A 12,944-nucleotide genomic window follows, 5' to 3' on the forward strand; every position below is an offset into this window, starting at 1 on the left:
TATATATATATTTTATTCAAAATATGCATATATATATATATATATATATATATATATATATATATATATATATAAGTATAATATAATTAAGTTTGAATTAACTGTATTTATCACAGCCGTCTTTCTTATAATACCTTCAAAACAAGTACTGCCTTCCATTAGCTTAAAGCTCGTCCCTTAAAATTGACCCAGCAAAGGACTAAGTATTAATCCATGTTCGTGAGTTGACCTAGAGAAGCGTTCCCTTGTCTGATTGGCGAATTTTTGGGATTGACCTCTGGTCTGCGTTTTGTTGACCCTGCGCTGTTTGGTATTTTAAAAGGTTTCTTGTCTGAGGTCATTGAGAAGTTGACCTTAAAGAATGCTGGTCTTATTGGGACTACATTCTTATTTTATTTATTTTTTTTTTTGTGAGCCTGAAGATGTCTGTGAAGACACGAAAGGACTAGCTCTATTTAAGGCAGGTTCTTACATTTTTACTGATAATTATGTATGTTGTTTTATATATATATATATATATATATATATATATATATATATATATATATATATATATATATATATATATATATATATAATATACATTATGTATATAAACTGAAAAGGTATTCCATTTATTAACTTTCTACATAATTTTTATGTACATGAATTAATTCACTTTTCTAAGTATAATAATAATAATAATAATAATAATAATAATAATAATAATAATAATAATAATAATAATAATAATAATAATAATAATAATAATAGCACTCTGGATATGACCCAACTTTGGTTGTAAATTGACAACACGACAAGAACAATTTCAATAATTCTACGGGAATTCATCTGCCCTCCCAGCTAAACTCGTCCGAATGCATCGATCAGATCGAGAACTTGCGTTAACTGAGGGAATTCGAACGGAGTGGTAGATAACTTAAACTGGATAATTAGTAAGAGAGACGTGAATAAAAGAATGAGAGAGAGAGAGAGAGAGAGAGAAAAAAAATTCGATCTCACTAATGCGTTCCAGAATTTATGGAAAAATTCTCTCAAAATAAAAAAAAGGAAAAAAATTAAAATTCGAGAACAGAAATGACCCAGAAAGCTTTCAGATTCGCTCTGAAGAGGAACCATTACCCAATAATGAAGGTGAGAAAGTCACTGAATAATATCTCTTGGATTAAAGGTCGCTTGGGGCCACTGATGATTCGTCAATTAGGAAGGCTAGTAATGTTATTTGACTTGGGGACATGGACATGGCTGTAATATATATATATATATATATATATATATAATATATATATATATATATATATATATATATATATATATATACATATATATATATATATATATATATATATATATATATATATATATATATATATATCTATATTATCTATTTGTATATATAAATTTATACATATATATATGTATATATATAGATATAGCATCTAGTTTAGCTCAGAGTAGTGAATAATTAGGTACCTGGTAGCTATTCACTTGTGGGATTCACCACAAATATGTGTGTATGTGTTGTTTATCCAGTGAATCCCACAAATGACTACCCATCAGCTGCATAATTATTCACAGCTCAGACCTATACACTAGATTCTCAACGAGAAATTAACGTAATGTGACTAGAATACACCTCCTGGCCCCCTCGTGGAGTCGAACCCGCGAAATGTTGTGTCACGTGTGTATAGTGTACGTCCCCTAAGGTCTGCTGCAAGTTTCTTGACATAAGGCATCTAAACTATCACTTGAAAACATGTCTCAAATTCTTCCTTCAAAAAATTTATTTTAATTTCTTTTCAGATGTGGAAACTTCCTCAATAAAATATTCAGTTCCATAAAAAAATTTATTAAAAGATTGTCGACAAGTCTGGCACTTTTGTCGAGGACGAAATTATGTTGTAAATTTGTTTGGAGCATTTTTTGGTTTGTTTTTTGAGAAGCCCGAGTTCGATTCGGGCGTAAAAGTTTTCAAATTAAGATTCCATTATAGAAACAGGCTAGGATAAGGTTTGGATTGCAATGTATGTGAAATGCGAGTGCAGATTTCTCTCTCTCTCTCAGCATATATATATATATATATATATATATATATATATATATATATATATATATATATATATATACTGTAGTGTGTGTGTATATATATATATATATATTTATATGTATATATATATATATATATATATATATATATATATATATATATATATATTATATTTGTATAAGTAGCTATGATATTATTATTATTATTATTATTATTATTATTATTATTATTATTATTATTATTATTATTATTATTATTATTATTATTATTATTATGTCAGAAGATCTCACGAATGGGTTTTCCTACAGCAGGTTGATTATATTAACAGAAATTTAAAAAAAAAAAAGAAGATGCCAGGTAGGTTGAGAGAGAGAGAGAGAGAGAGAGAGAGAGAGAGAGAGAGAGAGAGAGAGAGAGAGAGAGAGAAACTCAAGCAGTAAATATCCAGGCAAGGAAATTGTCACATTCGTCTGAAAGACCTAAGATTTAAATGCCCCAGAGAGAGAGAGAGAGAGAGAGAGAGAGAGAGAGAGAGGCCAGAATTGTAGGATTTGCCTGTAAGACCCCCCCCCCCCGTCCCCCACCCCACCTCCCACAGCTCCCTTCCCTCCAAAAAAGAAATGAGGAAACTTTTAAAATAAAGTCGAAAATATATTGATAGGTTTCAGATTCCATTCTGTCGGGGCCTTTAATATGCTGGAGAGACAGAAAAATGGTGATTTCGGGGAGAGAGAGAGAGAGAGAGAGAGAGAGAGAGTGGCTTCTTTTATATACATATCCACAGTACGTATTTTTTTAACTAAGTTGAGAGAGAGAGAGGATTATATGTGTGTGTGTAAATATATACATATATACAATTATAATACTTGTGTTTGTAATTAGAGGGCTTTTATATACATATCCACAATACATATTTTTTAACTAAGAGAGAGAGAGAGAGAGAGAGAGAGAGGGTTATATATGTGTGTAAATTTATACATATATATAATTATATATGTGTTTGTAATTAGAGAGAGATAGAGAGAGAGAGACAGACAGACAGACTTATATACACATAATTATATGTTTTTGTAAGAGAGAGAGAGAGAGAGAGAGAGAGAGAGAGAGAGAGAGAGAGAGAGAGAGAGAGAGAGAGAGACTCACAATAGACCAGCATGAGATTACAGTAATAATGATCTTACAATTTGATACAGCAAACAGAATACAGCTTAGTCATCCTCTCCCAAGAGAGAGAGAGAGAGAGAGAGAGAGAGAGAGAGAGAGAGAGAGAGAGACAGACAGACTCACAATAGACCAGCATGAGATTACAGTAAGAATGATCTTACAATTTGAAACAGTAAACAGAATACGGCTGAGTCACCCCTTCCCAAAGAAGAATCCTGTGATTTACCTGTAAATTCCAGAGAGTCCCAAACGCAGATTTCTACATTGAATAAAGATGTCTCTCCACCAATTAAGTCTGATCAACATAAACTGTTGAATAACAGAATTATTCAGCGGTTATTCAGCAATTATTCATGTTGCTGAAGTTATTCAAATGCCACTGGCTTTGTCCTCTTCCAATTTTTTATTGTGGGATTTCTGCTCCTTCGTTTATTTCAGTGTTTTGCCCTGATTTTCGTTATGCAAATTAGGGAAGGGCGTGGGTTAGCTGGGCCTTGCTCTGAGGGGAGTCTGTGTCGTAATAATAATAATAATAATAATAATAATAATAATAATAATAATAATAATAATAATAATAATAATAATAATAATAATAATAATAGTTGTCAGTCAAGTCGACAGTATTTTTCCAGGCTAAAATCATTGCCAATTTTACTCTTCAAAGGGTTCCTAATGATTTCTGACAAATAATAATAATAATAATAATAATAATAATAATAATAATAATAATAATAATAATAATAATAATAATAATAATTGTGGTTTAACTCGGCAATATTATTTCTGTCTAAAATTAATTGAGATTTTACTCTCTAAAAGGTCGCTTGAGAAATCTGATAAATAATAATAATAATAATAATAATAATAATAATAATAATAATAATAATAATAATAATAATAATAATAATAATAATAATAATTGAGTTAGTGGACAATATTTTTCCATCTAAAATTTTACTCTCCAAAGGGTTGCTGGTGATTTATGATAGATAATGATAATAATATCACCGAAATTCTGAGAGATTCTGTAAGTGACGTGAATGAGGCTTTGCACAGGCCTAGGCCAAGAGAGACAAGATCTACCCAATTGGGTGGAGTCGCCTCCCACGTGGGGTAACTACATAGGCGATGACGTATCTTAGAGGTACCCATATCATTACCGCAATTCATCTGCTGACGCAGTAAGGAGGTAGATAAATCTTCGCCTACATGGGGCATTTAGGGGGGAAGTGAGAAGTCATTAACTAGCTCCCCGGGGTTAGATAACGTAACTGGAGAACATTTAAAATATGCTCATCCTACCTCGTTTATTCACCTCCCTTTTTTATATATACACTTTTATTTACTCACAGTTACATGCCAGAAATTTTGACTAATATCAAAATATGTTCTCTAATGAAAGCCCTGTTGAAAAGTCTATCAGATATGTCTCATTACAGACTAATAGGTTTAGCGTCCATTATATCAAAACTTCGAATGTATAATTTTACAGAGATGTCAGAAATATTTTGCAGTATCTGCAAAATCAGTAGTAAGGCAAGGGAAAACTACAGTGTCTACCATATTTCTCAGTTTTGTATTTTTGCAGACACTGCAATCTTCCAATTTAGGGCAGTATAGTTTGAGCGTGATGCATATACGAGTTTCTGTCTCTTTTTAAAATTTCCAGCAGATTAAACGATGATCTGAATAGTGCTTCTAAAAATAGAAACCAGACGTCCCTCCCCAATTGCTCATTGGCCCATAGTCGCCAAATTTCGGTAAATGGAATATTAGTTCTGTCATCAACATATTTCCAAACATAAATCTCTAAAAAAAAGTGGGGACCTTTATCATTTTTCAGTTTTTGGAGAAAAATCTGAAATTGTAGAGAACTTTCAATTTTTTTAATCGAAAAGACGATTTTAACTTTAAAATCCTTTTCGCTACATCGCCAAATTTGAACTAAACTGGTTCGAATCGGCTTTTGAAAAAGTGATGGAGATTATTTGTCAGGAGAGTCAGCAGATGATTATAATTCGATATTTTCGTGTGAAACGAAAAATGCAGATTTTTTTTTTTCGCCACAAAACAAGACACTATCATATCAGTACATAAGTTTACGAAATTTGCAAGGGTTTGGTTCATCGATTTTGAAGGGAAAATATTTACTATAGTCTTTCCTTTCAGAATGCTCTTTCCATTTTAGTTGTGTTTTTGAAAGTATATATATATATATATATATATATATATATATATATATATATATATATATATATATATATATATATATATATATATATATATATATATATATATATATATATATATATATATATATATATATATATATATGTATGTATGTATATATATATATATATATATATACATAACATTTCTTAAAATGTATGTATATAAAACTTAAAAAACCTAAAACAAACCTACCCAGTACATGGCTAAAAAGTTACTAAACATACAAAAAGTAAAACTGGTAAGAAGTCAACAGAACAGCAAGAAAATTACATAATAGACAAAGGTTTGGAAAACGTCTGGGTATTTAACGAGGGAACGAGTGCTTTCATGAAAACTTTTGAAGGTCTTCGTATCAATCTGCGTTTTGCAGATTGCAGAGTGTTTTCTTATATTTGATAATTCAGCCCTGGACAATCTGCATCCTGTCCTGTAACCGACTACAGAAGCAGATAGGAAGATAGCATTGAATTAAACTTTTTTTTATAGAAACAGAATTTGGGAGAATAATATTAATATTTATTTTAGGTTATTGTAATATATTATATATATATATATATATATATATATATATATATATATATATATATATATATATATATATATATATATAACCTAAAACTAATATTAATATTATTCTCTCCCAAATTGAAGTTTTTTCTCGAAAAAAGAAAGCTTAATCCAGGGCTATCTTTCTATCCGTAAAAGTTTCTCTTAAAAAAGAAAGTTTAATCCAGATTCATCTTTCTATAAATAAAATTTCTCTTTTTTCTATGTCTGGGTAAAAGTTCACAATTTCTATTCCGTCTCTTTTATATTTTTTTTTTTCTTTATTTCTATATCCTTTCGTTGTGCACTTTCTTTTTTTTTATTTTAGCCAGAATGTCGAAGTGTGACAGTTTTGAAAGTGCTTTCACTTTATTGTTTAAGTTTTCTGTAGACAAAGACTTTTTTACATATTTGTAATTTATTTTTCTACTTATTTTATTTGTAATGTATTTTTCTACTTATGTTGTTCTTTATTCTTTGACATTTTGGTTCTGTCTAATTTTTTTATTTTTTTATTTTTGGGTTTTTTATCTGTTTTTTCTAACAATAATTTGGACTGTTTTTATCAAACATAATTTCGTTTTTAAACAATATTTTTTTAGATTCTTACTTCGAAAATATTCCTTATGTCTTTAAAACAATATTTTTAGATTTTTTATTCAAAATGTTTTTGTTTTTAAACAATATTTTTTAGATTCCTTTTTCCAAAATAGTTTTGTTTTTAAACAATATTTTTGGATTCTTATACCCAAAACATTTCTTGTCTTTTAAACAATATTTTGTATTTTTTATCCAAAATATTTTTGTTTTTAACGATATTTTTAGATTTTTTTTTTTTAATAATTTTGTTTTTAAACAATATTTTTAGATTCCTTTATCCGAAATTTTTTAAATAGTATTATTAGATTTTTATCCAAAATATTTTTGTTTTTAAACAATATTTTTATATTCCATTATGCAAAATATTTTTGTTTTTAAACAATATTTTTAGATTTTTTATCCAAAATATTTTTATTTTTAAACAATATTATTTTTAGATTCTTATATCCAAAGTATTCCTTTTGCCTTTTAAACAATATTTTTAGATTTTCTATCCAAAAAATTTTCGTTTTAAACAATATTTTTATCTTTTATCCACGATAATTTTAGTTTTTTAAACTATATTTTCTATTTTTATCCAGTATTTTTTAAAAAACAATAGTTTTTATTCTAAACTAAAATATTTTTTCCTTATTTATAAAGTTTTGTTTTAGCTCTCATTATTCTACTAAGTCAATGAACGTTCATTATCAAAATAGCCTGCAATATCATTCTAACTGGATTAAATAAACCTCTCTCTCTCTCTCTCTCTCTCTCTCTCTCTCTCTCTCTCTCTCTCTCTCTCTCTCTCTCTCTCTCTCTCTCTCTCTCCTTATTTTATCATTTTTTGTCTCGGCTTTCAGTATTCTAAGAAAATGAACTTCATTTTCAAAAATACCCTTCTATCGTATTCTTTTTGAATAAACCTCTCTCTCTCTCTCTCTCTCTCTCTCTCTCTCTCTCTCTCTCTCTCTCTCTCTCTCTCTCTCTCTCTCTCTCTCTCCTAGTCAAACTGATAACCATGTTGTATCGTGACCTATCATGACCTATTGGAATTTTCAATGACGCATACAGACGGTATTCTCACTGTACACAATTGTTGGTAATATTATACTTCAGTTTCTGAACCGATGTTCAACATATTCCAAGATATTCTCGGATATTCCAGGGTATTCCAGTATTCCTGGCTTTGGAAATCAAAAGGAATTTTTATTTTTATATTGTTCTGGCCAAAAGTTTATAAGAGGTGGTAATTAATGACTGGCTTATTATGTTTGTGTTTTTTTATGAATTCTTACTTTTTATTTATATTTTTCAGGTGAAATGTTTTCACGATACGTTAATTAGTGACTGAATCATTTATTTTTGTATTTTTTATTAATGTTTTGTAAATTGTTATGTATATATTTTTCATTAGAACTTTTTCTAGATATATATATATATATATAAATATAAATTAAATATATATATATATACTTTATAAATAAAAAAATATATTATATATTTATATTTACATATATATGTGTATATATATATATATATATATATATATATATATATATATATATATATATATATATATATATATATATATAAATTGGAACTGTGACGTAACTATGTATTTCTTTTTATTAACAAGATAACTGTTTATTAATATTTAATTCATTTATTGGCATAATAATTCATCTATTCATTCAATAGAATATAAACATACCTAGCTTAATTTGTCAATAAATAATTTTGGTTATCTGTTTAATTATTTTTAATCTATTTTTTACTTGCGACAACTTTATGCTTCCAATTCGGTTTGTTTGATTGAAATGCCTGTTTCTTTGTTTGTTTGTTAGCGTAAATACGCAAAAACTTTCGCGCGATTTCTTACAAAAATTTTACCAAAGTTGTGACTCGTCGTTGGCAACAGGTGATCAGACTTTGGGAGAGATACGAATGTCATTTGGAAGAAGGGACAATTTTGAGGTTGATATTCAGTCTTGGCGGAGGTTTGAGATTTCTCTATTCACGAAAATTCAGATCAAAAACAAAGGACGCAATCAATTTAGGAAAGAAATTAAAACACCCCCCCGTAACTAAGTCTCATACATTTTGGACTTAAAGATTCAAATTCATTCGGACTTCCCAGCCTTAAATCATACGGGTTCAGCCTCAGTCTGGAATTATGGGAAATTCAGCGCAGAATGCGTAAACGAATCTTGAAGGTCAAAGGTCATTCAGCGCTCTGGGTCAAAAGGATTTTGGAGATATTTTGAGCTGGCAAACTTAGTCAGAATTCAACATTTTTTTCTGAAGGTCAGAAACCGATATTATTTTTAGGTAGTCTGAAAATTTTGGTGTAATTTTTAGGCTTTTAAGCTTTTTTTTGTATTTAGAGTTGTCTTCACAGAAAGAATTAAGTCTTCACAAAAATAGGAATGTAAAGAGAAATATTGTAAATATATATCCTTCATGGCAAAGCCGTGAGAATCATACAAAGTTGCTCTCTCAAATTTGATCAAAGAAACGTGAAATATTTCAGTGAAAAACTTATTCAATTCACTTCAGAAACCAGCCGAAATTTTCCTGGTATATATACGAATAATTACATGTCACTGTTCACCTGTATTTATACTGTTGATTACTAATATTAATTGGCTGCAAAATGTATAAATTTGATCTTTTCCCTGCCCCCCCAAAAAAGGTAGACATCAAGTAACTTAACCTTGATTTATTTTTAAGGTCATTTTGCTTAGCTGACCTTATTCTACATTGTATTTGTCTCATGATTCATTGTAAGGTGAATAGTATAATGCATTGGGTTTATTTATTTTTGTTGCATTATTATTATTATTATTATTATTATTATTATTATTATTATTATTATTATTATTATTATTATTATTATTATTATTATTATTATTATTATTATTATTATTATTATTATTATTATTACAATCCAACGATCATTATTATTATATCATCATCATCATCATCATCATCATCATCAAGCCAGTCCCTCACAGAAATATACCAACGCACCACCGCACTTGAAATCAGGACCGTTTTCATAATTGCACTTTTTCTCTCTAATTCCCTGAAATAACTGTCATTACTGGGCGTCATTTAAAGTCTTAGCAACCATACGGAAGGGGAAACTCGACTGTAATTTGTCAAGAATAGCAGACGGTGCTGTTATTCAGTGCGCTTTTTGCCATTCACTTTCGAGGGTTAATGGCTAAAGGTTTTGGGAGGAGGAGAGAGAGAGAGAGAGAGAGAGAGAGAGAGAGAGAGAGAGAGAGAGAGAGACATGTGTGTAAAATATATATATATATATATATATATATATATATATATATATATATATATATATATATATATATATAGAGAGAGAGAGAGAGAGAGAGAGAGAGAGAGAGAGAGATTTTAAATATATTTGCTTCACAAAACCATTGGTCAGAGAGAGAGAGAGATTTCAATATGAGTCACAAAAGCAGTCAACAACATACAGAGAGAGAGAGAGAGAGAGAGAGAAAGAGAAAGAGAGAGAGAGAGAGAATTTTAAATATTTTTGCGTCACAGAACCATTGGTCATTGACTTAGACAGAGAGAGGGAGAGAGAGAGAGAGAGAGAGATTTTAAATATTTTTGCGTCACAAAAGCATTGGTCAACGACATATGTATGTATATATATATATATATATATATATATATATATATATATATATATATATATATATATATATATATATATATATATATATATATATATAGAGAGAGAGAGAGAGAGAGAGAGAGAGAGAGAGAGAGAGAGCTGAGCTTACATTTTTTAATCTTCTTAATTGCTTTCGTGTAATTCCTATGTAAAATACTAATAAAGCTTATTCAATATTAATTATAATCTCCATTTAATTCTATGTTTTCCTCGGACTACTAGAGAGAGAGAGAGAGAGAGAGAGAGAATAAATAATTTATTTTATATTCAGATTTGAAGACCAGGGTCCACCAAAATGTGAAGAATCTTTTTTTTATAAAATACCGGATAATAATAATATAATAATAATAATAATAATAATAATAATAATAATAATAATAATAATAATAATAATAATATTCTTAAAATGAACTCTCTGACGATAAGTAATGTCCCTAGAATCAGGATTTCTCATCCCAATCCTCTCTTATATTACCATTGATTTTGAAGGGAAAGGGATGTTGGTAGCTACGTATTATGGAAGTTAAAATTATTATTATTATTATTATTATTATTATTATTATTATTATTATTATTATTATTATTATTATTATTATTGATGTTTTAAATGGTACTTATATTGAAACAGGGATATAAATGACAATATTATGCCATCTGCATTCTTCTCTCTCTCTCTCTCTCTCTCTCTCTCTCTCTCTCTCTCTCTCTCTCTCTCTCTCTTCATTACATATGGTGTGTGTGTGTGTACATAAACACCTGTATTGTTAACATTCTTTTGAAGTTATAAGTATTTTCCTGAGAGAGAGAGAGAGAGAGAGAGAGAGAGAGAGAGAGAGAGAGAGAGAGAGAGAGAAGATTTTCAACCATAAACGGATGTTTTCGTCACAACAGAGATTGGTCAGAGACTTAGAGAAAGAGAGAGAGAGAGAGAGAGATTTTAAATATTTTTGCGTCACAAAACTATTGGTCATCGACTTAGAGAAAGAGAGAGAGAGAGAGAGAGAGAGAGAGAGAGAGAGAGAGAGAGAGAGAGAGAGAGAGAGAGAGAGACAGTGTACGAGCCCCCAAGATTTATTTTCATGACTGCTGTAAAATTTCATGTCTAGAAATCGTACCAAAGTCATTTATGGCCCTCATTCAAGGGAGATTCCTTTTAATGAAAGGAATTCGCCTGCTGTAATTGCCCCAATAATCTACTGATATATGACGAGGCTCTTCCTGAACCTCCTTCAGGATTTTTTTTCCTCTTTTTTAAATCTTTTTCATCTTTTATCTCAAGTTCTCAACCTGCTTCAGGATTTTTGTTTTTTTTAAATCTTTTTCACCTTTCATTTCAAGTTCTCAATCTCCTTCAGGATTCTTTTGTCGTTTTTAAATATTTTTTCATCTTTCATTTCAAGTTTTCAACCTCCTTCAGGATTTTTTTTTATTTTTTAAATCTTTTTTCGTCTCTCATTTCAAGTTCTCAACTCCTTCAGGATTCTTTTGTCTTTTTTAAATCTTTTTTCGCCTTTCATTTCAAGTTCTCAACCTCCATTAGGAGTTTTTTTGACTTTTTAAAATCTTTTTTCAACTTTCATTTCAAGTTCTCAACTCCTTCAGGATTCTTTTGTCCTTTTAAATATTTTTTCATCTTCCATTTCAAGTTTTCAATCTCCTTCAGGATTTTCCTCATTTTTAAATCTTTTTTCATCTTTCATTTCAAATTTCTATTCCCAAAATGAGTTAGATTCTCGTGGTTATGTGGGAGACATGCGGATGTGGATGAGAGATGGTTGTATTACGTGGTGAGGGTATGTGGTATGTGGTATCTTTGGCAATTATTGAAAAAAAGAGTGAGTTTGTGTAAGTAGGTGTTAATTTAGATAGGTTCTAATTTGGTTGATATGGGTACATTCATCTTGAAATTTCCAGCTTGGAAATTATTTTATATTTTGAAAATCATTAGCATATATATATATATATATATATATATATATATATATATATATATATATATATATATATATATATATATATATATATATATATATATATATATATATATATATATATATATATATATATATATATACATACATATATAAACATGCATATATACATATATATGCATATATTTGCCAGCTCTTAGAATACACAAAAACAGAAAGAGAAAAAAACTTAGCATTATTAACAAATACAAAAGAAAAATCAACAATTTAGTTCTATTTGCTTCCATCGATATTTACAATGAATAAATTAATTTATTTATTCATTCTAGCTGTAAATATTCTCCACTATTTACTGACAAACACAACTGTGTCTCTGGATGTAAATTGATGACATTTAAAAAAAATTCTTTCATATTCTTCGAGGAAAAAAAAATGTGTCAGATGTAAGTTTCCTCACATTTTGTCTTTGACTGTCATCTTAACTTTTCTTGATTGTTTTAAGACAAGCTAATAAAACTGAAACAATTAAAGTTCTATTTCTTCAGTATTATTATTATTATTATTATTATTATTATTATTATTATTATTATTATTATTCTTTTTTTTTTTTTCTATGACCATTGACAGGAAGAGAAATGGCCCGGAATTTCATATGAAAGATAGCTGGGCAGGACGCAGCTGTTGCCAGCACGATTGTTTTATTCGTATATATGTCAGAGAGAGAGAGAGAGAGAGATGG

Source organism: Macrobrachium rosenbergii, chromosome 33 (genome assembly GCF_040412425.1).
Source record: "Macrobrachium rosenbergii isolate ZJJX-2024 chromosome 33, ASM4041242v1, whole genome shotgun sequence".
Lineage (NCBI taxonomy): Eukaryota > Metazoa > Arthropoda > Malacostraca > Decapoda > Palaemonidae > Macrobrachium > Macrobrachium rosenbergii.